Source organism: Hyla sarda, unplaced genomic scaffold, assembly GCF_029499605.1.
Source record: "Hyla sarda isolate aHylSar1 unplaced genomic scaffold, aHylSar1.hap1 scaffold_1696, whole genome shotgun sequence".
In the NCBI taxonomy this organism is placed as follows: domain Eukaryota; kingdom Metazoa; phylum Chordata; class Amphibia; order Anura; family Hylidae; genus Hyla; species Hyla sarda.
Genome location: NW_026608337.1, coordinates 48,482 through 74,659, shown reverse-complemented (window position 1 = coordinate 74,659; position 26,178 = coordinate 48,482). Strand labels below are relative to the sequence as shown.

The 26,178-nt window shown below is 42.0% G+C and overlaps 6 non-coding genes across 6 annotated transcripts; all 6 read right to left on the bottom strand.

Moving 5' to 3' along the window:
* Positions 1 to 345: 345 nt before the first annotated feature.
* On the bottom strand, positions 346 to 536 carry LOC130311960 (U2 spliceosomal RNA). Its single transcript, XR_008860217.1, has one exon. It is a non-coding gene; the product is annotated as a U2 spliceosomal RNA (small nuclear RNA).
* Positions 537 to 2,620: 2,084 nt separating this feature from the next.
* On the bottom strand, positions 2,621 to 2,811 carry LOC130311959 (U2 spliceosomal RNA). Its single transcript, XR_008860216.1, has one exon. It is a non-coding gene; the product is annotated as a U2 spliceosomal RNA (small nuclear RNA).
* Positions 2,812 to 4,897: 2,086 nt separating this feature from the next.
* LOC130311957 (U2 spliceosomal RNA) lies at positions 4,898 to 5,088 on the bottom strand. Its single transcript, XR_008860214.1, has one exon. It is a non-coding gene; the product is annotated as a U2 spliceosomal RNA (small nuclear RNA).
* A 2,099-nt stretch (positions 5,089 to 7,187) lies between these two features.
* Positions 7,188 to 7,378, bottom strand: LOC130311956 (U2 spliceosomal RNA). The gene has a single exon (XR_008860213.1). It is a non-coding gene; the product is annotated as a U2 spliceosomal RNA (small nuclear RNA).
* Positions 7,379 to 9,465: 2,087 nt separating this feature from the next.
* LOC130311955 (U2 spliceosomal RNA) lies at positions 9,466 to 9,656 on the bottom strand. The gene has a single exon (XR_008860212.1). It is a non-coding gene; the product is annotated as a U2 spliceosomal RNA (small nuclear RNA).
* A 14,496-nt stretch (positions 9,657 to 24,152) lies between these two features.
* Positions 24,153 to 24,343, bottom strand: LOC130311954 (U2 spliceosomal RNA). Its single transcript, XR_008860211.1, has one exon. It is a non-coding gene; the product is annotated as a U2 spliceosomal RNA (small nuclear RNA).
* Positions 24,344 to 26,178: the final 1,835 nt, after the last annotated feature.

Here is a 26,178-nt window from a genome sequence, read left to right as displayed (position 1 = left end):
TATATTTCTTCATAAGCATTAATCTTATTTTGTCAATTAGGAACATTCAGCACCCACCCGCTATCAAGGCAGCTGCCTATCATGTCATGCCCTACCTGCACAGGTGTGCTGGCTACTCAAATGATCCAATTAAGGAGGCCATTTAGTCAGCAGCAGCAGAAGTCCTGTGCCTGGACGCTCCAACAGCGGCCAGACACAAGCAGAAGCAGAAGCAGCAGAAGCAGCAGCAGCACCACCTTTTGTTTTTTGGCTGCAGCAGCAGCAAGGCCCACAGGGCTGGCTAGCTGGCTAGCCAGCAAGCAGGTAGCAATGAAAGTAGGAATCTTTCTTTTTAACCCTGTAAGGGGGTGGTGCACTGTACCCGAAGATACTGCCATATCGGGTCAATGCATAGGGCGACGGAAGCAAGCTTCGAAATCGGCCCCCGTTCTCAAAAATCCATTTAATATATGGTCCCCAGATAGGGGACGTATCAGATATTAAACTGATAAGAACAGATACTACACTTGATCTTAGCCAAAAGGCCGAGAAGCGATAACCGTGAAAGGGGCGGGCCCAACAAGGTGCCCTTCATGGGCACTATCACTGCTTGCTGTCAGGGAGGCTGCCAGACAATTTTCCATGCACACTCTGGGCTGGGGGGCAGTCAACCACCAGTACACACAGCAGAACCTAAACCCATACCATTATTGCTAAGCAGCAAGACAGGGGCCCATTGCACTCCCACGGGGCCTTTTTAAATGCAATCCATAACCCGGATTTGCCAGGAACCCTTCTTACTCCTCCTACTTGCATGTGACACTGGGCTTAGGATCTGCATAGGAAACACACACACAAGCACACACCTACCTTTGTTGCCTGCAGATGCCTCCTTGGCTGTCCCCAAACGGTATCAAACCAACACCCACGGGAAGCTGTAAGCATAGAGGACATGCCTGCACCCCATTGGACTTACCTGTGTGGGTTAAACCCGGGTTATTTGACAACCTATGGCGGTGATGGTTCTGCTCAGGCAGAGCAGTGCTGATGCTCCTCATAAAGCTGTCGCTGCTGTGAAGGTTCTAGGTGACATCACAAATCCCTATGGTTACATACACAACAAAGCTGGGTTGTTGTTGTTTACACTCTGCAAGGCCTGTGGAAGTGAGTGACATCATAGCACTGTAGTTCTGAGGGTTCTAGATGGATGCAACAATCTCCTGTTGCTTCTATGAAGGCCATAATAGACGACATCACCAAACAGCTCCATAGTCACATACACAGCAAAGGAGAGATGTTGTTTACACCTAGTGATGTCAGTGGTATTGAGTGACATCACAGCACAGTGCTAAGGCTCCTGGGCCTGGACACAGCAGCGGCTGCAATATCTCAACGGAGAATACGTTTATATATATGTGTGTGTGTGCGCGTATATATATATATATATATATATATATATATATATATATTTCTCCGCCGAAATCACTTTTAAACCCATTTCCACCTTTTTTTCCCTTCTCTTCCTCTTACTTTTTTTTCACGTTTTTTTACGTTTTTCTCCTTTTCGCCTCTTTTCTGGGCGTATTATTCTTCTTTTTCTTCTTTTTTTCCGTCTAATGCATACCCCATCAGTGCAGCAATGCTTATTCAATACCGCCAGCAGATGGAGACACTGGGGGATAATTTTCTAAGGATTTATACTGATTTTTCCTGTCTGAATTTGTCGCACAGAAAGTTGCAGGCCAAATATGTGTGACATTTCTGCGACTTTAGCTTCTAGAGCATTTTTACAACATTATACATAGGTGCTGAATACATAAAAAGCGACTGTTCAGCGACAGACAAGTCGCATCGGCTGAAAGTAGGCCAGAATGTCAGTCCATGTTGGAGCAGGTTTAGATACAGTCTAAAGTATAGATCTCAAAGTCTGTGCACAGAATTTAGCAAGGGCCTCGCACCTTCTGATGCATCAGGTAGGTGCACAATAGCATAGCCTAACCCTCTGTACTTTGGTCTATATTGATGCGGGACATAGACAGCCAGCTGATGACCAATCCATTAGTGCAATGGATGGCTGGAAGCATTTGTCTTTGCCTTTGCAATACCACAGAAGCAATGCATGGTCAATGTACAGCAATGACACACCTGTGTGAACAGCCAGGAGACCCCCCCCCCCCCATGTTATGTTACATAGTTACATAGTTAGTACGGTCGAAAAAAGACATATGTCCATCAAGTTCAACCAGGGAATTAAGGGGTAGGGGTGTGGCGCGATATTGGGGAAGGGATGAGATTTTATATTTCTTCATAAGCATTAATCTTATTTTGTCAATTAGGAACATTCAGCACCCACCCGCTATCAAGGCAGCTGCCTATCATGTCATGCCCTACCTGCACAGGTGTGCTGGCTACTCAAATGATCCAATTAAGGAGGCCATTTAGTCAGCAGCAGCAGAAGTCCTGTGCCTGGACGCTCCAACAGCGGCCAGACACAAGCAGAAGCAGAAGCAGCAGAAGCAGCAGCAGCACCACCTTTTGTTTTTTGGCTGCAGCAGCAGCAAGGCCCACAGGGCTGGCTAGCTGGCTAGCCAGTAAGCAGGTAGCAATGAAAGTAGGAATCTTTCTTTTTAACCCTGTAAGGGGGTGGTGCACTGTACCCGAAGATACTGCCATATCGGGTCAATGCATAGGGCGACGGAAGCAAGCTTCGAAATCGGCCCCCGTTCTCAAAAATCCATTTAATATATGGTCCCCAGATAGGGGACGTATCAGATATTAAACTGATAAGAACAGATACTACACTTGATCTTAGCCAAAAGGCCGAGAAGCGATAACCGTGAAAGGGGCGGGCCCAACAAGGTGCCCTTCATGGGCACTATCACTGCTTGCTGTCAGGGAGGCTGCCAGACAATTTTCCATGCACACTCTGGGCTGGGGGGCAGTCAACCCCAGTACACACAGCAGAACCTAAACCCATACCATTATTGCTAAGCAGCAAGACAGGGGCCCATTGCACTCCCACGGGGCCTTTTTAAATGCAATCCATAACCCGGATTTGCCAGGAACCCTTCTTACTCCTCCTACTTGCATGTGACACTGGGCTTAGGATCTGCATAGGAAACACACACACAAGCACACACCTACCTTTGTTGCCTGCAGATGCCTCCTTGGCTGTCCCCAAACGGTATCAAACCAACACCCACGGGAAGCTGTAAGCATAGAGGACATGCCTGCACCCCATTGGACTTACCTGTGTGGGTTAAACCCGGGTTATTTGACAACCTATGGCGGTGATGGTTCTGCTCAGGCAGAGCAGTGCTGATGCTCCTCATAAAGCTGTCGCTGCTGTGAAGGTTCTAGGTGACATCACAAATCCCTATGGTTACATACACAACAAAGCTGGGTTGTTGTTGTTTACACTCTGCAAGGCCTGTGGAAGTGAGTGACATCATAGCACTGTAGTTCTGAGGGTTCTAGATGGATGCAACAATCTCCTGTTGCTTCTATGAAGGCCATAATAGACGACATCACCAAACAGCTCCATAGTCACATACACAGCAAAGGAGAGATGTTGTTTACACCTAGTGATGTCAGTGGTATTGAGTGACATCACAGCACAGTGCTAAGGCTCCTGGGCCTGGACACAGCAGCGGCTGCAATATCTCAACGGAGAATACGTTTATATATATGTGTGTGTGTGCGCGTATATATATATATATATATATATATATATATATATATATTTCTCCGCCGAAATCACTTTTAAACCCATTTCCACCTTTTTTTCCCTTCTCTTCCTCTTACTTTTTTTTCACGTTTTTTTACGTTTTTCTCCTTTTCGCCTCTTTTCTGGGCGTATTATTCTTCTTTTTCTTCTTTTTTTTCGTCTAATGCATACCCCATCAGTGCAGCAATGCTTATTCAATACCGCCAGCAGATGGAGACACTGGGGGATAATTTTCTAAGGATTTATACTGATTTTTCCTGTCTGAATTTGTCGCACAGAAAGTTGCAGGCCAAATATGTGTGACATTTCTGCGACTTTAGCTTCTAGAGCATTTTTACAACATTATACATAGGTGCTGAATACATAAAAAGCGACTGTTCAGCGACAGACAAGTCGCATCGGCTGAAAGTAGGCCAGAATGTCAGTCCATGTTGGAGCAGGTTTAGATACAGTCTAAAGTATAGATCTCAAAGTCTGTGCACAGAATTTAGCAAGGGCCTCGCACCTTCTGATGCATCAGGTAGGTGCACAATAGCATAGCCTAAGCCTCTGTACTTTGGTCTATATTGATGCGGGACATAGACAGCCAGCTGATGACCAATCCATTAGTGCAATGGATGGCTGGAAGCATTTGTCTTTGCCTTTGCAATACCACAGAAGCAATGCATGGTCAATGTACAGCAATGACACACCTGTGTGAACAGCCAGGAGACCCCCCCCCCCCCCCCATGTTATGTTACATAGTTACATAGTTAGTACGGTCGAAAAAAGACATATGTCCATCAAGTTCAACCAGGGAATTAAGGGGTAGGGGTGTGGCGCGATATTGGGGAAGGGATGAGATTTTATATTTCTTCATAAGCATTAATCTTATTTTGTCAATTAGGAACATTCAGCACCCACCCGCTATCAAGGCAGCTGCCTATCATGTCATGCCCTACCTGCACAGGTGTGCTGGCTACTCAAATGATCCAATTAAGGAGGCCATTTAGTCAGCAGCAGCAGAAGTCCTGTGCCTGGACGCTCCAACAGCGGCCAGACACAAGCAGAAGCAGAAGCAGCAGAAGCAGCAGCAGCACCACCTTTTGTTTTTTGGCTGCAGCAGCAGCAAGGCCCACAGGGCTGGCTAGCTGGCTAGCCAGCAAGCAGGTAGCAATGAAAGTAGGAATCTTTCTTTTTAACCCTGTAAGGGGGTGGTGCACTGTACCCGAAGATACTGCCATATCGGGTCAATGCATAGGGCGACGGAAGCAAGCTTCGAAATCGGCCCCCGTTCTCAAAAATCCATTTAATATATGGTCCCCAGATAGGGGACGTATCAGATATTAAACTGATAAGAACAGATACTACACTTGATCTTAGCCAAAAGGCCGAGAAGCGATAACCGTGAAAGGGGCGGGCCCAACAAGGTGCCCTTCATGGGCACTATCACTGCTTGCTGTCAGGGAGGCTGCCAGACAATTTTCCATGCACACTCTGGGCTGGGGGGCAGTCAACCACCAGTACACACAGCAGAACCTAAACCCATACCATTATTGCTAAGCAGCAAGACAGGGGCCCATTGCACTCCCACGGGGCCTTTTTAAATGCAATCCATAACCCGGATTTGCCAGGAACCCTTCTTACTCCTCCTACTTGCATGTGACACTGGGCTTAGGATCTGCATAGGAAACACACACACAAGCACACACCTACCTTTGTTGCCTGCAGATGCCTCCTTGGCTGTCCCCAAACGGTATCAAACCAACACCCACGGGAAGCTGTAAGCATAGAGGACATGCCTGCACCCCATTGGACTTACCTGTGTGGGTTAAACCCAGGTTATTTGACAACCTATGGCGGTGATGGTTCTGCTCAGACAGAGCAGTGCTGATGCTCCTCATAAAGCTGTCGCTGCTGTGAAGGTTCTAGGTGACATCACAAATCCCTATGGTTACATACACAACAAAGCTGGGTTGTTGTTGTTTACACTCTGCAAGGCCTGTGGAAGTGAGTGACATCATAGCACTGTAGTTCTGAGGGTTCTAGATGGATGCAACAATCTCCTGTTGCTTCTATGAAGGCCATAATAGACGACATCACCAAACAGCTCCATAGTCACATACACAGCAAAGGAGAGATGTTGTTTACACCTAGTGATGTCAGTGGTATTGAGTGACATCACAGCACAGTGCTAAGGCTCCTGGGCCTGGACACAGCAGCGGCTGCAATATCTCAACGGAGAATACGTTTATATATATGTGTGTGTGTGCGCGTATATATATATATATATATATATATATATATATATATATATATATCTCCGCCGAAATCACTTTTAAACCCATTTCCACCTTTTTTTCCCTTCTCTTCCTCTTACTTTTTTTTCACGTTTTTTTACGTTTTTCTCCTTTTCGCCTCTTTTCTGGGCGTATTATTCTTCTTTTTCTTCTTTTTTTTCGTCTAATGCATACCCCATCAGTGTAGCAATGCTTATTCAATACCGCCAGCAGATGGAGACACTGGGGGATAATTTTCTAAGGATTTATACTGATTTTTCCTGTCTGAATTTGTCGCACAGAAAGTTGCAGGCCAAATATGTGTGACATTTCTGCGACTTTAGCTTCTAGAGCATTTTTACAACATTATACATAGGTGCTGAATACATAAAAAGCGACTGTTCAGCGACAGACAAGTCGCATCGGCTGAAAGTAGGCCAGAATGTCAGTCCATGTTGGAGCAGGTTTAGATACAGTCTAAAGTATAGATCTCAAAGTCTGTGCACAGAATTTAGCAAGGGCCTCGCACCTTCTGATGCATCAGGTAGGTGCACAATAGCATAGCCTAACCCTCTGTACTTTGGTCTATATTGATGCGGGACATAGACAGCCAGCTGATGACCAATCCATTAGTGCAATGGATGGCTGGAAGCATTTGTCTTTGCCTTTGCAATACCACAGAAGCAATGCATGGTCAATGTACAGCAATGACACACCTGTGTGAACAGCCAGGAGACCCCCCCCCCCCCCCATGTTATGTTACATAGTTACATAGTTAGTACGGTCGAAAAAAGACATATGTCCATCAAGTTCAACCAGGGAATTAAGGGGTAGGGGTGTGGCGCGATATTGGGGAAGGGATGAGATTTTATATTTCTTCATAAGCATTAATCTTATTTTGTCAATTAGGAACATTCAGCACCCACCCGCTATCAAGGCAGCTGCCTATCATGTCATGCCCTACCTGCACAGGTGTGCTGGCTACTCAAATGTTCCAATTAAGGAGGCCATTTAGTCAGCAGCAGCAGAAGTCCTGTGCCTGGACGCTCCAACAGCGGCCAGACACAAGCAGAAGCAGAAGCAGCAGAAGCAGCAGAAGCAGCAGCAGCACCACCTTTTGTTTTTTGGCTGCAGCAGCAGCAAGGCCCACAGGGCTGGCTAGCTGGCTAGCCAGCAAGCAGGTAGCAATGAAAGTAGGAATCTTTCTTTTTAACCCTGTAAGGGGGTGGTGCACTGTACCCGAAGATACTGCCATATCGGGTCAATGCATAGGGCGACGGAAGCAAGCTTCGAAATCGGCCCCCGTTCTCAAAAATCCATTTAATATATGGTCCCCAGATAGGGGACGTATCAGATATTAAACTGATAAGAACAGATACTACACTTGATCTTAGCCAAAAGGCCGAGAAGCGATAACCGTGAAAGGGGCGGGCCCAACAAGGTGCCCTTCATGGGCACTATCACTGCTTGCTGTCAGGGAGGCTGCCAGACAATTTTCCATGCACACTCTGGGCTGGGGGGCAGTCAACCACCAGTACACACAGCAGAACCTAAACCCATACCATTATTGCTAAGCAGCAAGACAGGGGCCCATTGCACTCCCACGGGGCCTTTTTAAATGCAATCCATAACCCGGATTTGCCAGGAACCCTTCTTACTCCTCCTACTTGCATGTGACACTGGGCTTAGGATCTGCATAGGAAACACACACACAAGCACACACCTACCTTTGTTGCCTGCAGATGCCTCCTTGGCTGTCCCCAAACGGTATCAAACCAACACCCACGGGAAGCTGTAAGCATAGAGGACATGCCTGCACCCCATTGGACTTACCTGTGTGGGTTAAACCCGGGTTATTTGACAACCTATGGCGGTGATGGTTCTGCTCAGGCAGAGCAGTGCTGATGCTCCTCATAAAGCTGTCGCTGCTGTGAAGGTTCTAGGTGACATCACAAATCCCTATGGTTACATACACAACAAAGCTGGGTTGTTGTTGTTTACACTCTGCAAGGCCTGTGGAAGTGAGTGACATCATAGCACTGTAGTTCTGAGGGTTCTAGATGGATGCAACAATCTCCTGTTGCTTCTATGAAGGCCATAATAGACGACATCACCAAACAGCTCCATAGTCACATACACAGCAAAGGAGAGATGTTGTTTACACCTAGTGATGTCAGTGGTATTGAGTGACATCACAGCACAGTGCTAAGGCTCCTGGGCCTGGACACAGCAGCGGCTGCAATATCTCAACGGAGAATACGTTTATATATATGTGTGTGTGTGTGCGTATATATATATATATATATATATATATATATATATATATATATCTCCGCCGAAATCACTTTTAAACCCATTTCCACCTTTTTTTCCCTTCTCTTCCTCTTACTTTTTTTTCACGTTTTTTTTACGTTTTTCTCCTTTTCGCCTCTTTTCTGGGCGTATTATTCTTCTTTTTCTTCTTTTTTTTCGTCTAATGCATACCCCATCAGTGCAGCAATGCTTATTCAATACCGCCAGCAGATGGAGACACTGGGGGATAATTTTCTAAGGATTTATACTGATTTTTCCTGTCTGAATTTGTCGCACAGAAAGTTGCAGGCCAAATATGTGTGACATTTCTGCGACTTTAGCTTCTAGAGCATTTTTACAACATTATACATAGGTGCTGAATACATAAAAAGCGACTGTTCAGCGACAGACAAGTCGCATCGGCTGAAAGTAGGCCAGAATGTCAGTCCATGTTGGAGCAGGTTTAGATACAGTCTAAAGTATAGATCTCAAAGTCTGTGCACAGAATTTAGCAAGGGCCTCGCACCTTCTGATGCATCAGGTAGGTGCACAATAGCATAGCCTAACCCTCTGTACTTTGGTCTATATTGATGCGGGACATAGACAGCCTGCTGATGACCAATCCATTAGTGCAATGGATGGCTGGAAGCATTTGTCTTTGCCTTTGCAATACCACAGAAGCAATGCATGGTCAATGTACAGCAATGACACACCTGTGTGAACAGCCAGGAGACCCCCCCCCCCCCATGTTATGTTACATAGTTACATAGTTAGTCCGGTCGAAAAAAGACATATGTCCATCAAGTTCAACCAGGGAATTAAGGGGTAGGGGTGTGGCGCGATATTGGGGAAGGGATGAGATTTTATATTTCTTCATAAGCATTAATCTTATTTTGTCAATTAGGAACATTCAGCACCCACCCGCTATCAAGGCAGCTGCCTATCATGTCATGCCCTACCTGCACAGGTGTGCTGGCTACTCAAATGATCCAATTAAGGAGGCCATTTAGTCAGCAGCAGCAGAAGTCCTGTGCCTGGACGCTCCAACAGCGGCCAGACACAAGCAGAAGCAGAAGCAGCAGAAGCAGCAGCAGCACCACCTTTTGTTTTTTGGCTGCAGCAGCAGCAAGGCCCACAGGGCTGGCTAGCTGGCTAGCCAGCAAGCAGGTAGCAATGAAAGTAGGAATCTTTCTTTTTAACCCTGTAAGGGGGTGGTGCACTGTACCCGAAGATACTGCCATATCGGGTCAATGCATAGGGCGACGGAAGCAAGCTTCGAAATCGGCCCCCGTTCTCAAAAATCCATTTAATATATGGTCCCCAGATAGGGGACGTATCAGATATTAAACTGATAAGAACAGATACTACACTTGATCTTAGCCAAAAGGCCGAGAAGCGATAACCGTGAAAGGGGCGGGCCCAACAAGGTGCCCTTCATGGGCACTATCACTGCTTGCTGTCAGGGAGGCTGCCAGACAATTTTCCATGCACACTCTGGGCTGGGGGGCAGTCAACCACCAGTACACACAGCAGAACCTAAACCCATACCATTATTGCTAAGCAGCAAGACAGGGGCCCATTGCACTCCCACGGGGCCTTTTTAAATGCAATCCATAACCCGGATTTGCCAGGAACCCTTCTTACTCCTCCTACTTGCATGTGACACTGGGCTTAGGATCTGCATAGGAAACACACACACAAGCACACACCTACCTTTGTTGCCTGCAGATGCCTCCTTGGCTGTCCCCAAACGGTATCAAACCAACACCCACGGGAAGCTGTAAGCATAGAGGACATGCCTGCACCCCATTGGACTTACCTGTGTGGGTTAAACCCGGGTTATTTGACAACCTATGGCGGTGATGGTTCTGCTCAGGCAGAGCAGTGCTGATGCTCCTCATAAAGCTGTCGCTGCTGTGAAGGTTCTAGGTGACATCACAAATCCCTATGGTTACATACACAACAAAGCTGGGTTGTTGTTGTTTACACTCTGCAAGGCCTGTGGAAGTGAGTGACATCATAGCACTGTAGTTCTGAGGGTTCTAGATGGATGCAACAATCTCCTGTTGCTTCTATGAAGGCCATAATAGACGACATCACCAAACAGCTCCATAGTCACATACACAGCAAAGGAGAGATGTTGTTTACACCTAGTGATGTCAGTGGTATTGAGTGACATCACAGCACAGTGCTAAGGCTCCTGGGCCTGGACACAGCAGCGGCTGCAATATCTCAACGGAGAATACGTTTATATATATGTGTGTGTGTGCGCGTATATATATATATATATATAAAAACCAAAAACAGGCGCAGCACTCTCAAAAAAATGGGTGATTTAATATCTCATGTCAGCATTACAACGTTTCAACTCCTCCTGGAGCCATTTTCAAGCATAGTGATATACAAACACCACAGGGCTTTTATGCCCCAAACAATTAATTAGTGCAAAGCAATTCATAAAGTGCCAATCAAATAAGTATAATATAAAAATATAAACAGTGCATTATATAATTATATAGCACATAGTGCATCAGTGTAAATGAAGTGCTATAGTGCATACAGTGCATAAAAATATACAAAAAGTTAAAATACAGCTTGAAAATACATATCAAGATATGATTGCATATAATCATGCAATCATAAACACCTGTGTACATAATGAACATCATAAAATAGTACATACTGCATGGTACGGAGGAAACATCCACCTGCTCCTACAATGGCGCCGCGAGCGTGGGCTCCTAGCTACTGCGTCTGCGCAGACAGACTGTGAGTACTTCCGCATACACACTCGCGGTCATGTGACTCACACGCTCACGTGATCCGCTACCACGGCAACGGCCACCGCTATCTGCGAGGCAGTATACAGAGGCAGCCGGAGCACGATCGCAAGCGACAATCCAGACCGCGAGATGTGCATGTATAGAAATGAAGGAAACAAGAACACAGGTATCAGCAAAGAAGAAGGTACAAACAGGACCGTGGATTCAGATGCCAAAACAAGGGGGTTACACAGCGCATAACAGAATAGAAGAAGATTAAGAGCAAAAAGCATGAAAGAACAATTAATAAAAAGAAAAAATGATAATGAAAATAAAAAATGAATAAAAAAAAAAATAAAAAAAAAAAAAAAAAAAAAATATATAATCCATAAAGCATTGTTTCTTTTTTGTTTCTTTTTTACAATAGTGTTTTCACTGTTTTTATAGAATCTTAGTAGGGTTACACCTTGTTGGGCCAGGGATAGATAACTGACTTAACCCCTAATAGGGCCGAGGAGTCATCCATCAAAGGGGGGACGCCTGTGTTCAGGACCGTCAAGCCCTCACCCCACTGGATTCACCCCACCTGGGCTATATTCAAGGGCGCCCGCTTATCCAGCAGCGCTGAACCCTAGGCATACTGCCTAATTTACTTCCAAATAAAAAAAACAAAAGATAAATAATAAAAAAATAATAAAAATGAATAAATAAAAAATATACAAAACAATATAAAAAAATGAAAAAATATAAAAACAGAAATGAAAAAAATAGAAATTTTTGGAAGATACCCAGAAAGATGTACTATGCGCATATATACTCCACATGATGGAATCCACCAACCACGGTCCAATCAGTACCACAACAGTGCTCAATCTGTGTAACTTTATTTAATTCATATAATAGTAATGATACAAAATATATAATTTAAAGATATTGTAGAAATTTATCATAGTTCACATATGTTGGAGTAGGTGATGTCTCCTCCGGCGGTTGAAGAAATCTAAAAATAAAAATAAAAAAACATTGTTAGAATCGTAACATTATATTTGTATATCACATTACATATGCATAGAGGAGGTAAGTATAACGATGGATAAATGGAATTCAGGGGCTATTTATAGGCCACCTCTGTTTGTAAGTTTTCTACATAATATTGAAATCCGCATTAAGGCCATAGGGACGTAATGTTTTAAGTTTATGTATCCACCATAATTCACGTCGTTTCAAAATAGCTAATCTATCACCCCCTCTCACAGGATGTGGTATATGATCAATTGCCATAAAACGTAGGTCCTTCTCCAAGTGGCCAAGCTCAGTAAAGTGCTTGGACACCGGGAGATCTAACCGACGTTTACGTATGCTAAACCTATGGTTATTAATTCTAGTTTTCAAATTCAAGGTAGTTTGCCCCACGTAGACCAAATTACATGGGCAAGTCAGAATATAAATTACCCAGGTTGAATCACACGTGAGATAAAATTTTAGAGGGTATTCCACCCTGGTCTCTGGATGTTTAAAGCTAGATCCCTTAATCATGAATTTACAATCCACACATGTTAAACATGGAAAAGAACCAAAATTTCGTATACTGAGTACAGTCTGTCTAAGGGTTTGGGGTGGGTCAATAGTAGATTTTACCAGTTTGTCCCTCAAATTTCTTGATCTTTTATAAGACATCAAGGGAAATGTGGAAAACTCCTCAATTCCCTTGAAACTTTTTTGTAATATGGTCCAGTGTTTATTAATAACACCCGCAATTTTGCCACTATGGTTATTATACACTGATGTGAAAGGAATTCTTTTTGTTTTTTGTGTCTTACTAACTTTAGTCAAAGTAGATTGTCTGTCAAGAATCTGTAATTTATTTCGCTGTCTATCAACTATATCTTTTGGATACCCTCTCTCCAAAAAATTGGAAGAGATGGTGTCCAAAGTAGAGTCCAGAATTAATTCGTCACTTACGATACGTTTTGCTCTAAGTAACTGACTGTACGGGAGTGATTCAATCATCCGTCTAGGGTGACAGCTCTTGAAATGCAATAGCGTATTTTTGTCTGTTGGTTTAGTGTACAGGGATGTAGAAATCTGTCCATTCTTTTTGCCCACCCAGACATCAAGAAAACTGATGCCCTCTAGGGAGGAAGTCATAGTAAATTCAATGTTGGGGTCAATAGAATTTAGAAATTGGTGGAATCGATTTAGTTCCTCCATAGAACCATTCCACAGGAGGAAGATGTCATCAATATATCGCCACCATGCCAGACAATGTCTGGCATGGTGGGACGGGTAGATGACATCCTCCTCCATTGTGGCGACATACAAATTGGCATACATAGGCGCGACATTCGTCCCCATAGCGGTCCCGACTAATTGTAGATAAAATTTTTCTTCAAACATAAAGTAATTATTGGTAAGTATAAGTTCTAATAAATCTAACATGAACTGTCGGGCCGCTATGGGGAATTCGGATGTCGCTAATACTCTAGAAATTGCCATTAAACCTCGTTCATGACTAATCGAGGTGTATAGACTCGTGATATCAAATGACACCAAAATTGTGTCTTCTCGAGTCTGTACATCTTGGATCTTATTTAAAAAATCAGTAGTGTCTTGTATATAGGACTGGGTCCTAAAAACAAAAGGTCTAAGAACCCTGTCGAGAAAAATGGAAGCATTACTGAGGAGTGAATTGCGCCCAGAAACTATAGGGCGGCCTGGTGGATTGACCAGAGATTTGTGTATTTTGGGGAGAACATAGATGACGGGTGTAACCGGATTCTTAACTACAAGAAATTCTCTAAGACTCTCATCAATGATGCCTTCCACAAATGCTTGTTCTACAATAGACGTAAGTTTCCCCAGTATAACTTTTTTAGGATCAAACTCTAATACCCTATAGGTCCGTACATCTAATAATTGTCGATATACCTCTTTCTTGTAATCTGCTAGGTCCATAACCACGACCCCACCCCCTTTGTCAGCGGGTTTAATGGTGAGGCCGTGGTTATGGACGAGCAGATCAATGGCTTCTTTCTCCTTTAAGGAGAGATTGTGCTGCACATTACCAGTTTGTAAAATTTTTTCTTTCAATAACTCCATATCATTCCGTACTAGTGTAATAAATGTCTCCAATGGATGGGAAACAAGTGCTGGGTTAAAAAAACTTTTGTTATATAAATCAAACTTCTTAAGTTGTAGCAAACCACCAGCTACCTGTTCTCCATGCATTGTCTCCCCACTACTTCTTACATCATTAAACCAAATTTTTAATTTAATCCGTCTGAAAAAATCCTGTAAATCACACTCTAGTTCAAACCAATTAACAGGAGATATAGGACAAAACGACAACCCTTTAGCTAATAAAGCCAATTCGCCATCAGAGAGTACATGGGAAGATATATTTACCACAGTCTGAGTATCATTCAGATCTTTCTCTTGCTGTCCTGGAATAGGGCAGGTGTTAATTTCCCTTGTTTCTGTCTTCTGGTTCTTCCTTGACCGATGTCTTTTTCGACCACCTCTTCTGGTGGGTTTCTTGTAAGGTTCACAGATGGACCCTCTCCTAAAAAATCTTTGGAAGGAGCAGGATTATTTGTAACATTCCTAGAAAAAGATTTATTAGATTTACCCCGACGGGGAGAAAAAAACTGACTGTCCGTATTATTGGACCACTGTTGATTCCATGTATAGACTCTGCCTTTAGTATAGTCCATCTGATCACGATACCATTTCCTTTTCTTTACATCCATTACTTCACTTTTAAATTTATCCATGATTTTCTTATTACCCTCCATATATGTGGAGTATTCCTCTCCCGACAACATTTTAGCCAAACTCTGTTCCAATTCATTGACTCTTGTTTGTACACCAATTAACTCATTCTGAAGATGATCCAAATTCAAAAGAATAATATCAAAAGCATATCTATCCGAAATTTCCTCAAACCTCTTCTTAAACTCTGCACTTTCTGTGTATACTGTAGGTCGCAACCGTGACCTCATTCCTCTAGGGATACGTTTGTTCTTATAATATTCTCCCAAAGTGGTAAGATGTAGTTCCATATTAATAAACCGCTTAGACTCATACTCAAAACTTCTTTTAACATCAATGATAGTAGGTGTAGCTAAAAAGGTGGCGTCCCCTTTAAGACCTCCCAAAATCCTGTCAACTTCCTCCTCAGCATATGAAGAGACATGAGAGTTAGTATTTCTATTCAAATTCTCCATAATATCAGTGTGCCAGCAAACAAATCTTCACATAAAGTCCCAAAATAATGCAGCACTACTTATCCAATCCAGCAAACAATGGTGGTGCCAGCGTCCAAAAAAAAGACTTGATCAAGGTCCTCCATAGACAAAAACCAAAAACAGGCGCAGCACTCTCAAAAAAATGGGTGATTTAATATCTCATGTCAGCATTACAACGTTTCAACTCCTCCTGGAGCCATTTTCAAGCATAGTGATATACAAACACCACAGGGCTTTTATGCCCCAAACAATTAATTAGTGCAAAGCAATTCATAAAGTGCCAATCAAATAAGTATAATATAAAAATATAAACAGTGCATTATATAATTATATAGCACATAGTGCATCAGTGTAAATGAAGTGCTATAGTGCATACAGTGCATAAAAATATACAAAAAGTTAAAATACAGCTTGAAAATACATATCAAGATATGATTGCATATAATCATGCAATCATAAACACCTGTGTACATAATGAACATCATAAAATAGTACATACTGCATGGTACGGAGGAAACATCCACCTGCTCCTACAATGGCGCCGCGAGCGTGGGCTCCTAGCTACTGCGTCTGCGCAGACAGACTGTGAGTACTTCCGCATACACACTCGCGGTCATGTGACTCACACGCTCACGTGATCCGCTACCACGGCAACGGCCACCGCTATCTGCGAGGCAGTATACAGAGGCAGCCGGAGCACGATCGCAAGCGACAATCCAGACCGCGAGATGTGCATGTATAGAAATGAAGGAAACAAGAACACAGGTATCAGCAAAGAAGAAGGTACAAACAGGACCGTGGATTCAGATGCCAAAACAAGGGGGTTACACAGCGCATAACAGAATAGAAGAAGATTAAGAGCAAAAAGCATGAAAGAACAATTAATAAAAAGAAAAAATGATAATGAAAATAAAAAATGAATAAAAAAATAAATAAAAAAAAAAAAAAAAAAAAAAAAAATATATAATCCATAAAGCATTGTTTCTTTTTTGTTTCTTTTTTACAATAGTGTTTTCACTGTTTTTATAGAATCTTAGTAGGGTTACACCTTGTTGGGCCAGGGATAGATAACTGACTTAACCCCTAATAGGGCCGAGGAGTCATCCATCAAAGGGGGGACGCCTGTGTTCAGGACCGTCAAGCCCTCACCCCACTGGATTCACCCCACCTGGGCTATATTCAAGGGCGCCCGCTTATCCAGCAGCGCTGAACCCTAGGCATACTGCCTAATTTACTTCCAAATAAAAAAAACAAAAGATAAATAATAAAAAAATAATAAAAATGAATAAATAAAAAATATACAAAACAATATAAAAAAATGAAAAAATATAAAAACAGAAATGAAAAAAATAGAAATTTTTGGAAGATACCCAGAAAGATGTACTATGCGCATATATACTCCACATGATGGAATCCACCAACCACGGTCCAATCAGTACCACAACAGTGCTCAATCTGTGTAACTTTATTTAATTCATATAATAGTAATGATACAAAATATATAATTTAAAGATATTGTAGAAATTTATCATAGTTCACATATGTTGGAGTAGGTGATGTCTCCTCCGGCGGTTGAAGAAATCTAAAAATAAAAATAAAAAAACATTGTTAGAATCGTGACATTATATTTGTATATCACATTACATATGCATAGAGGAGGTAAGTATAACGATGGATAAATGGAATTCAGGGGCTATTTATAGGCCACCTCTGTTTGTAAGTTTTCTACATAATATTGAAATCCGCATTAAGGCCATAGGGACGTAATGTTTTAAGTTTATGTATCCACCATAATTCACGTCGTTTCAAAATAGCTAATCTATCACCCCCTCTCACAGGATGTGGTATATGATCAATTGCCATAAAACGTAGGTCCTTCTCCAAGTGGCCAAGCTCAGTAAAGTGCTTGGACTTTTTTTTTTTTTTTATTTATTTTTTTATTCATTTTTTATTTTCATTATCATTTTTTCTTTTTATTAATTGTTCTTTCATGCTTTTTGCTCTTAATCTTCTTCTATTCTGTTATGCGCTGTGTAACCCCCTTGTTTTGGCATCTGAATCCACGGTCCTGTTTGTACCTTCTTCTTTGCTGATACCTGTGTTCTTGTTTCCTTCATTTCTATACATGCACATCTCGCGGTCTGGATTGTCGCTTGCGATCGTGCTCCGGCTGCCTCTGTATACTGCCTCGCAGATAGCGGTGGCCGTTGCCGTGGTAGCGGATCACGTGAGCGTGTGAGTCACATGACCGCGAGTGTGTATGCGGAAGTACTCACAGTCTGTCTGCGCAGACGCAGTAGCTAGGAGCCCACGCTCGCGGCGCCATTGTAGGAGCAGGTGGATGTTTCCTCCGTACCATGCAGTATGTACTATTTTATGATGTTCATTATGTACACAGGTGTTTATGATTGCATGATTATATGCAATCATATCTTGATATGTATTTTCAAGCTGTATTTTAACTTTTTGTATATTTTTATGCACTGTATGCACTATAGCACTTCATTTACACTGATGCACTATGTGCTATATAATTATATAATGCACTGTTTATATTTTTATATTATACTTATTTGATTGGCACTTTATGAATTGCTTTGCACTAATTAATTGTTTGGGGCATAAAAGCCCTGTGGTGTTTGTATATCACTATGCTTGAAAATGGCTCCAGGAGGAGTTGAAACGTTGTAATGCTGACATGAGATATTAAATCACCCATTTTTTTGAGAGTGCTGCGCCTGTTTTTGGTTTTTGTCTATGGAGGACCTTGATCAAGTCTTTTTTTTGGACGCTGGCACCACCATTGTTTGCTGGATTGGATAAGTAGTGCTGCATTATTTTGGGACTTTATGTGAAGATTTGTTTGCTGGCACACTGATATTATGGAGAATTTGAATAGAAATACTAACTCTCATGTCTCTTCATATGCTGAGGAGGAAGTTGACAGGATTTTGGGAGGTCTTAAAGGGGACGCCACCTTTTTAGCTACACCTACTATCATTGATGTTAAAAGAAGTTTTGAGTATGAGTCTAAGCGGTTTATTAATATGGAACTACATCTTACCACTTTGGGAGAATATTATAAGAACAAACGTATCCCTAGAGGAATGAGGTCACGGTTGCGACCTACAGTATACACAGAAAGTGCAGAGTTTAAGAAGAGGTTTGAGGAAATTTCGGATAGATATGCTTTTGATATTATTCTTTTGAATTTGGATCATCTTCAGAATGAGTTAATTGGTGTACAAACAAGAGTCAATGAATTGGAACAGAGTTTGGCTAAAATGTTGTCGGGAGAGGAATACTCCACATATATGGAGGGTAATAAGAAAATCATGGATAAATTTAAAAGTGAAGTAATGGATGTAAAGAAAAGGAAATGGTATCGTGATCAGATGGACTATACTAAAGGCAGAGTCTATACATGGAATCAACAGTGGTCCAATAATACGGACAGTCAGTTTTTTTCTCCCCGTCGGGGTAAATCTAATAAATCTTTTTCTAGGAATGTTACAAATAATCCTGCTCCTTCCAAAGATTTTTTAGGAGAGGGTCCATCTGTGAACCTTACAAGAAACCCACCAGAAGAGGTGGTCGAAAAAGACATCGGTCAAGGAAGAACCAGAAGACAGAAACAAGGGAAATTAACACCTGCCCTATTCCAGGACAGCAAGAGAAAGATCTGAATGATACTCAGACTGTGGTAAATATATCTTCCCATGTACTCTCTGATGGCGAATTGGCTTTATTAGCTAAAGGGTTGTCGTTTTGTCCTATATCTCCTGTTAATTGGTTTGAACTAGAGTGTGATTTACAGGATTTTTTCAGACGGATTAAATTAAAAATTTGGTTTAATGATGTAAGAAGTAGTGGGGAGACAATGCATGGAGAACAGGTAGCTGGTGGTTTGCTACAACTTAAGAAGTTTGATTTATATAACAAAAGTTTTTTTAACCCAGCACTTGTTTCCCATCCATTGGAGACATTTATTACACTAGTACGGAATGATATGGAGTTATTGAAAGAAAAAATTTTACAAACTGGTAATGTGCAGCACAATCTCTCCTTAAAGGAGAAAGAAGCCATTGATCTGCTCGTCCATAACCACGGCCTCACCATTAAACCCGCTGACAAAGGGGGTGGGGTCGTGGTTATGGACCTAGCAGATTACAAGAAAGAGGTATATCGACAATTATTAGATGTACGGACCTATAGGGTATTAGAGTTTGATCCTAAAAAAGTTATACTGGGGAAACTTACGTCTATTGTAGAACAAGCATTTGTGGAAGGCATCATTGATGAGAGTCTTAGAGAATTTCTTGTAGTTAAGAATCCGGTTACACCCGTCATCTATGTTCTCCCCAAAATACACAAATCTCTGGTCAATCCACCAGGCCGCCCTATAGTTTCTGGGCGCAATTCACTCCTCAGTAATGCTTCCATTTTTCTCGACAGGGTTCTTAGACCTTTTGTTTTTAGGACCCAGTCCTATATACAAGACACTACTGATTTTTTAAATAAGATCCAAGATGTACAGACTCGAGAAGACACAATTTTGGTGTCATTTGATATCACGAGTCTATACACCTCGATTAGTCATGAACGAGGTTTAATGGCAATTTCTAGAGTATTAGCGACATCCGAATTCCCCATAGCGGCCCGACAGTTCATGTTAGATTTATTAGAACTTATACTTACCAATAATTACTTTATGTTTGAAGAAAAATTTTATCTACAATTAGTCGGGACCGCTATGGGGACGAATGTCGCGCCTATGTATGCCAATTTGTATGTCGCCACAATGGAGGAGGATGTCATCTACCCGTCCCACCATGCCAGACATTGTCTGGCATGGTGGCGATATATTGATGACATCTTCCTCCTGTGGAATGGTTCTATGGAGGAACTAAATCGATTCCACCAATTTCTAAATTCTATTGACCCCAACATTGAATTTACTATGACTTCCTCCCTAGAGGGCATCAGTTTTCTTGATGTCTGGGTGGGCAAAAAGAATGGACAGATTTCTACATCCCTGTACACTAAACCAACAGACAAAAATACGCTATTGCATTTCAAGAGCTGTCACCCTAGACGGATGATTGAATCACTCCCGTACAGTCAGTTACTTAGAGCAAAACGTATCGTAAGTGACGAATTAATTCTGGACTCTACTTTGGACACCATCTCTTCCAATTTTTTGGAGAGAGGGTATCCAAAAGATATAGTTGATAGACAGCGAAATAAATTACAGATTCTTGACAGACAATCTACTTTGACTAAAGTTAGTAAGACACAAAAAACAAAAAGAATTCCTTTCACATCAGTGTATAATAACCATAGTGGCAAAATTGCGGGTGTTATTAATAAACACTGGACCATATTACAAAAAAGTTTCAAGGGAATTGAGGAGTTTTCCACATTTCCCTTGATGTCTTATAAAAGATCAAGAAATTTGAGGGACAAACTGGTAAAATCTACTATTGACCCACCCCAAACCCTTAGACAGACTGTACTCAGTATACGAAATTTTGGTTCTTTTCCATGTTTAACATGTGTGGATTGTAAATTCATGATTAAGGGATCTAGCTTTAAACATCCAGAGACCAGGGTGGAATACCCTCTAAAATTTTATCTCACGTGTGATTCAACCTGGGTAATTTATATTCTGACTTGCCCATGTAATTTGGTCTACGTGGGGCAAACTACCTTGAATTTGAAAACTAGAATTAATAACCATAGGTTTAGCATACGTAAACGTCGGTTAGATCTCCCGGTGTCCAAGCACTTTACTGAGCTTGGCCACTTGGAGAAGGACCTACGTTTTATGGCAATTGATCATATACCACATCCTGTGAGAGGGGGTGATAGATTAGCTATTTTGAAACGACGTGAATTATGGTGGATACATAAACTTAAAACATTACGTCCCTATGGCCTTAATGCGGATTTCAATATTATGTAGAAAACTTACAAACAGAGGTGGCCTATAAATAGCCCCTGAATTCCATTTATCCATCGTTATACTTACCTCCTCTATGCATATGTAATGTGATATACAAATATAATGTCACGATTCTAACAATGTTTTTTTATTTTTATTTTTAGATTTCTTCAACCGCCGGAGGAGACATCACCTACTCCAACATATGTGAACTATGATAAATTTCTACAATATCTTTAAATTATATATTTTGTATCATTACTATTATATGAATTAAATAAAGTTACACAGATTGAGCACTGTTGTGGTACTGATTGGACCGTGGTTGGTGGATTCCATCATGTGGAGTATATATGCGCATAGTACATCTTTCTGGGTATCTTCCAAAAATTTCTATTTTTTTCATTTCTGTTTTTATATTTTTTCATTTTTTTATATTGTTTTGTATATTTTTTATTTATTCATTTTTATTATTTTTTTATTATTTATCTTTTGTTTTTTTTATTTGGAAGTAAATTAGGCAGTATGCCTAGGGTTCAGCGCTGCTGGATAAGCGGGCGCCCTTGAATATAGCCCAGGTGGGGTGAATCCAGTGGGGTGAGGGCTTGACGGTCCTGAACACAGGCGTCCCCCCTTTGATGGATGACTCCTCGGCCCTATTAGGGGTTAAGTCAGTTATCTATCCCTGGCCCAACAAGGTGTAACCCTACTAAGATTCTATAAAAACAGTGAAAACACTATTGTAAAAAAGAAACAAAAAAGAAACAATGCTTTATGGATTATATATTTTTTTTTTTTTTTTTTTTTTTTTTATTTTTTTATTCATTTTTTATTTTCATTATCATTTTTTCTTTTTATTAATTGTTCTTTCATGCTTTTTGCTCTTAATCTTCTTCTATTCTGTTATGCGCTGTGTAACCCCCTTGTTTTGGCATCTGAATCCACGGTCCTGTTTGTACCTTCTTCTTTGCTGATACCTGTGTTCTTGTTTCCTTCATTTCTATACATGCACATCTCGCGGTCTGGATTGTCGCTTGCGATCGTGCTCCGGCTGCCTCTGTATACTGCCTCGCAGATAGCGGTGGCCGTTGCCGTGGTAGCGGATCACGTGAGCGTGTGAGTCACATGACCGCGAGTGTGTATGCGGAAGTACTCACAGTCTGTCTGCGCAGACGCAGTAGCTAGGAGCCCACGCTCGCGGCGCCATTGTAGGAGCAGGTGGATGTTTCCTCCGTACCATGCAGTATGTACTATTTTATGATGTTCATTATGTACACAGGTGTTTATGATTGCATGATTATATGCAATCATATCTTGATATGTATTTTCAAGCTGTATTTTAACTTTTTGTATATTTTTATGCACTGTATGCACTATAGCACTTCATTTACACTGATGCACTATGTGCTATATAATTATATAATGCACTGTTTATATTTTTATATTATACTTATTTGATTGGCACTTTATGAATTGCTTTGCACTAATTAATTGTTTGGGGCATAAAAGCCCTGTGGTGTTTGTATATCACTATGCTTGAAAATGGCTCCAGGAGGAGTTGAAACGTTGTAATGCTGACATGAGATATTAAATCACCCATTTTTTTGAGAGTGCTGCGCCTGTTTTTGGTTTTTGTCTATGGAGGACCTTGATCAAGTCTTTTTTTTGGACGCTGGCACCACCATTGTTTGCTGGATTGGATAAGTAGTGCTGCATTATTTTGGGACTTTATATATATATATATATATATATATATATATATATATATATATATTTCTCCGCCGAAATCACTTTTAAACCCATTTCCACCTTTTTTTCCCTTCTCTTCCTCTTACTTTTTTTTCACGTTTTTTTACGTTTTTCTCCTTTTCGCCTCTTTTCTGGGCGTATTATTCTTCTTTTTCTTCTTTTTTTTCGTCTAATGCATACCCCATCAGTGCAGCAATGCTTATTCAATACCGCCAGCAGATGGAGACACTGGGGGATAATTTTCTAAGGATTTATACTGATTTTTCCTGTCTGAATTTGTCGCACAGAAAGTTGCAGGCCAAATATGTGTGACATTTCTGCGACTTTAGCTTCTAGAGCATTTTTACAACATTATACATAGGTGCTGAATACATAAAAAGCGACTGTTCAGCGACAGACAAGTCGCATCGGCTGAAAGTAGGCCAGAATGTCAGTCCATGTTGGAGCAGGTTTAGATACAGTCTAAAGTATAGATCTCAAAGTCTGTGCACAGAATTTAGCAAGGGCCTCGCACCTTCTGATGCATCAGGTAGGTGCACAATAGCATAGCCTAACCCTCTGTACTTTGGTCTATATTGATGCGGGACATAGACAGCCAGCTGATGACCAATCCATTAGTGCAATGGATGGCTGGAAGCATTTGTCTTTGCCTTTGCAATACCACAGAAGCAATGCATGGTCAATGTACAGCAATGACACACCTGTGTGAACAGCCAGGAGACCCCCCCCCCCCCCCCATGTTATGTTACATAGTTACATAGTTAGTACGGTCGAAAAAAGACATATGTCCATCAAGTTCAACCAGGGAATTAAGGGGTAGGGGTGTGGCGCGATATTGGGGAAGGGATGAGATTTTATATTTCTTCATAAGCATTAATCTTATTTTGTCAATTAGGAACATTCAGCACCCACCCGCTATCAAGGCAGCTGCCTATCATGTCATGCCCTACCTGCACAGGTGTGCTGGCTACTCAAATGATCCAATTAAGGAGGCCATTTAGTCAGCAGCAGCAGAAGTCCTGTGCCTGGACGCTCCAACAGCGGCCAGACACAAGCAGAAGCAGCAGAAGCAGCAGCAGCACCACCTTTTGTTTTTTGGCTGCAGCAGCAGCAAGGCCCACAGGGCTGGCTAGCTGGCTAGCCAGCAAGCAGGTAGCAATGAAAGTAGGAATCTTTCTTTTTAACCCTGTAAGGGGGTGGTGCACTGTACCCGAAGATACTGCCATATCGGGTCAATGCATAGGGCGACGGAAGCAAGCTTCGAAATCGGCCCCCGTTCTCAAAAATCCATTTAATATATGGTCCCCAGATAGGGGACGTATCAGATATTAAACTGATAAGAACAGATACTACACTTGATCTTAGCCAAAAGGCCGAGAAGCGATAACCGTGAAAGGGGCGGGCCCAACAAGGTGCCCTTCATGGGCACTATCACTGCTTTGTCAGGGAGGCTGCCAGACAATTTTCCATGCACACTCTGGGCTGGGGGGCAGTCAACCACCAGTACACACAGCAGAACCTAAACCCATACCATTATTGCTAAGCAGCAAGACAGGGGCCCATTGCACTCCCACGGGGCCTTTTTAAATGCAATCCATAACCCGGATTTGCCAGGAACCCTTCTTACTCCTCCTACTTGCATGTGACACTGGGCTTAGGATCTGCATAGGAAACACACACACAAGCACACACCTACCTTTGTTGCCTGCAGATGCCTCCTTGGCTGTCCCCAAACGGTATCAAACCAACACCCACGGGAAGCTGTAAGCATAGAGGACATGCCTGCACCCCATTGGACTTACCTGTGTGGGTTAAACCCGGGTTATTTGACAACCTATGGCGGTGATGGTTCTGCTCAGGCAGAGCAGTGCTGATGCTCCTCATAAAGCTGTCGCTGCTGTGAAGGTTCTAGGTGACATCACAAATCCCTATGGTTACATACACAACAAAGCTGGGTTGTTGTTGTTTACACTCTGCAAGGCCTGTGGAAGTGAGTGACATCATAGCACTGTAGTTCTGAGGGTTCTAGATGGATGCAACAATCTCCTGTTGCTTCTATGAAGGCCATAATAGACGACATCACCAAACAGCTCCATAGTCACATACACAGCAAAGGAGAGATGTTGTTTACACCTAGTGATGTCAGTGGTATTGAGTGACATCACAGCACAGTGCTAAGGCTCCTGGGCCTGGACACAGCAGCGGCTGCAATATCTCAACGGAGAATACGTTTATATATATGTGTGTGTGTGCGCGTATATATATATATATATATATATATATATATATATATATATATATTTCTCCGCCGAAATCACTTTTAAACCCATTTCCACCTTTTTTTCCCTTCTCTTCCTCTTACTTTTTTTTCACGTTTTTTTACGTTTTTCTCCTTTTCGCCTCTTTTCTGGGCGTATTATTCTTCTTTTTCTTCTTTTTTTTCGTCTAATGCATACCCCATCAGTGCAGCAATGCTTATTCAATACCGCCAGCAGATGGAGACACTGGGGGATAATTTTCTAAGGATTTATACTGATTTTTCCTGTCTGAATTTGTCGCACAGAAAGTTGCAGGCCAAATATGTGTGACATTTCTGCGACTTTAGCTTCTAGAGCATTTTTACAACATTATACATAGGTGCTGAATACATAAAAAGCGACTGTTCAGCGACAGACAAGTCGCATCGGCTGAAAGTAGGCCAGAATGTCAGTCCATGTTGGAGCAGGTTTAGATACAGTCTAAAGTATAGATCTCAAAGTCTGTGCACAGAATTTAGCAAGGGCCTCGCACCTTCTGATGCATCAGGTAGGTGCACAATAGCATAGCCTAACCCTCTGTACTTTGGTCTATATTGATGCGGGACATAGACAGCCAGCTGATGACCAATCCATTAGTGCAATGGATGGCTGGAAGCATTTGTCTTTGCCTTTGCAATACCACAGAAGCAATGCATGGTCAATGTACAGCAATGACACACCTGTGTGAACAGCCAGGAGACCCCCCCCCCCCCCATGTTATGTTACATAGTTACATAGTTAGTACGGTCGAAAAAAGACATATGTCCATCAAGTTCAACCAGGGAATTAAGGGGTAGGGGTGTGGCGCGATATTGGGGAAGGGATGAGATTTTATATTTCTTCATAAGCATTAATCTTATTTTGTCAATTAGGAACATTCAGCACCCACCCGCTATCAAGGCAGCTGCCTATCATGTCATGCC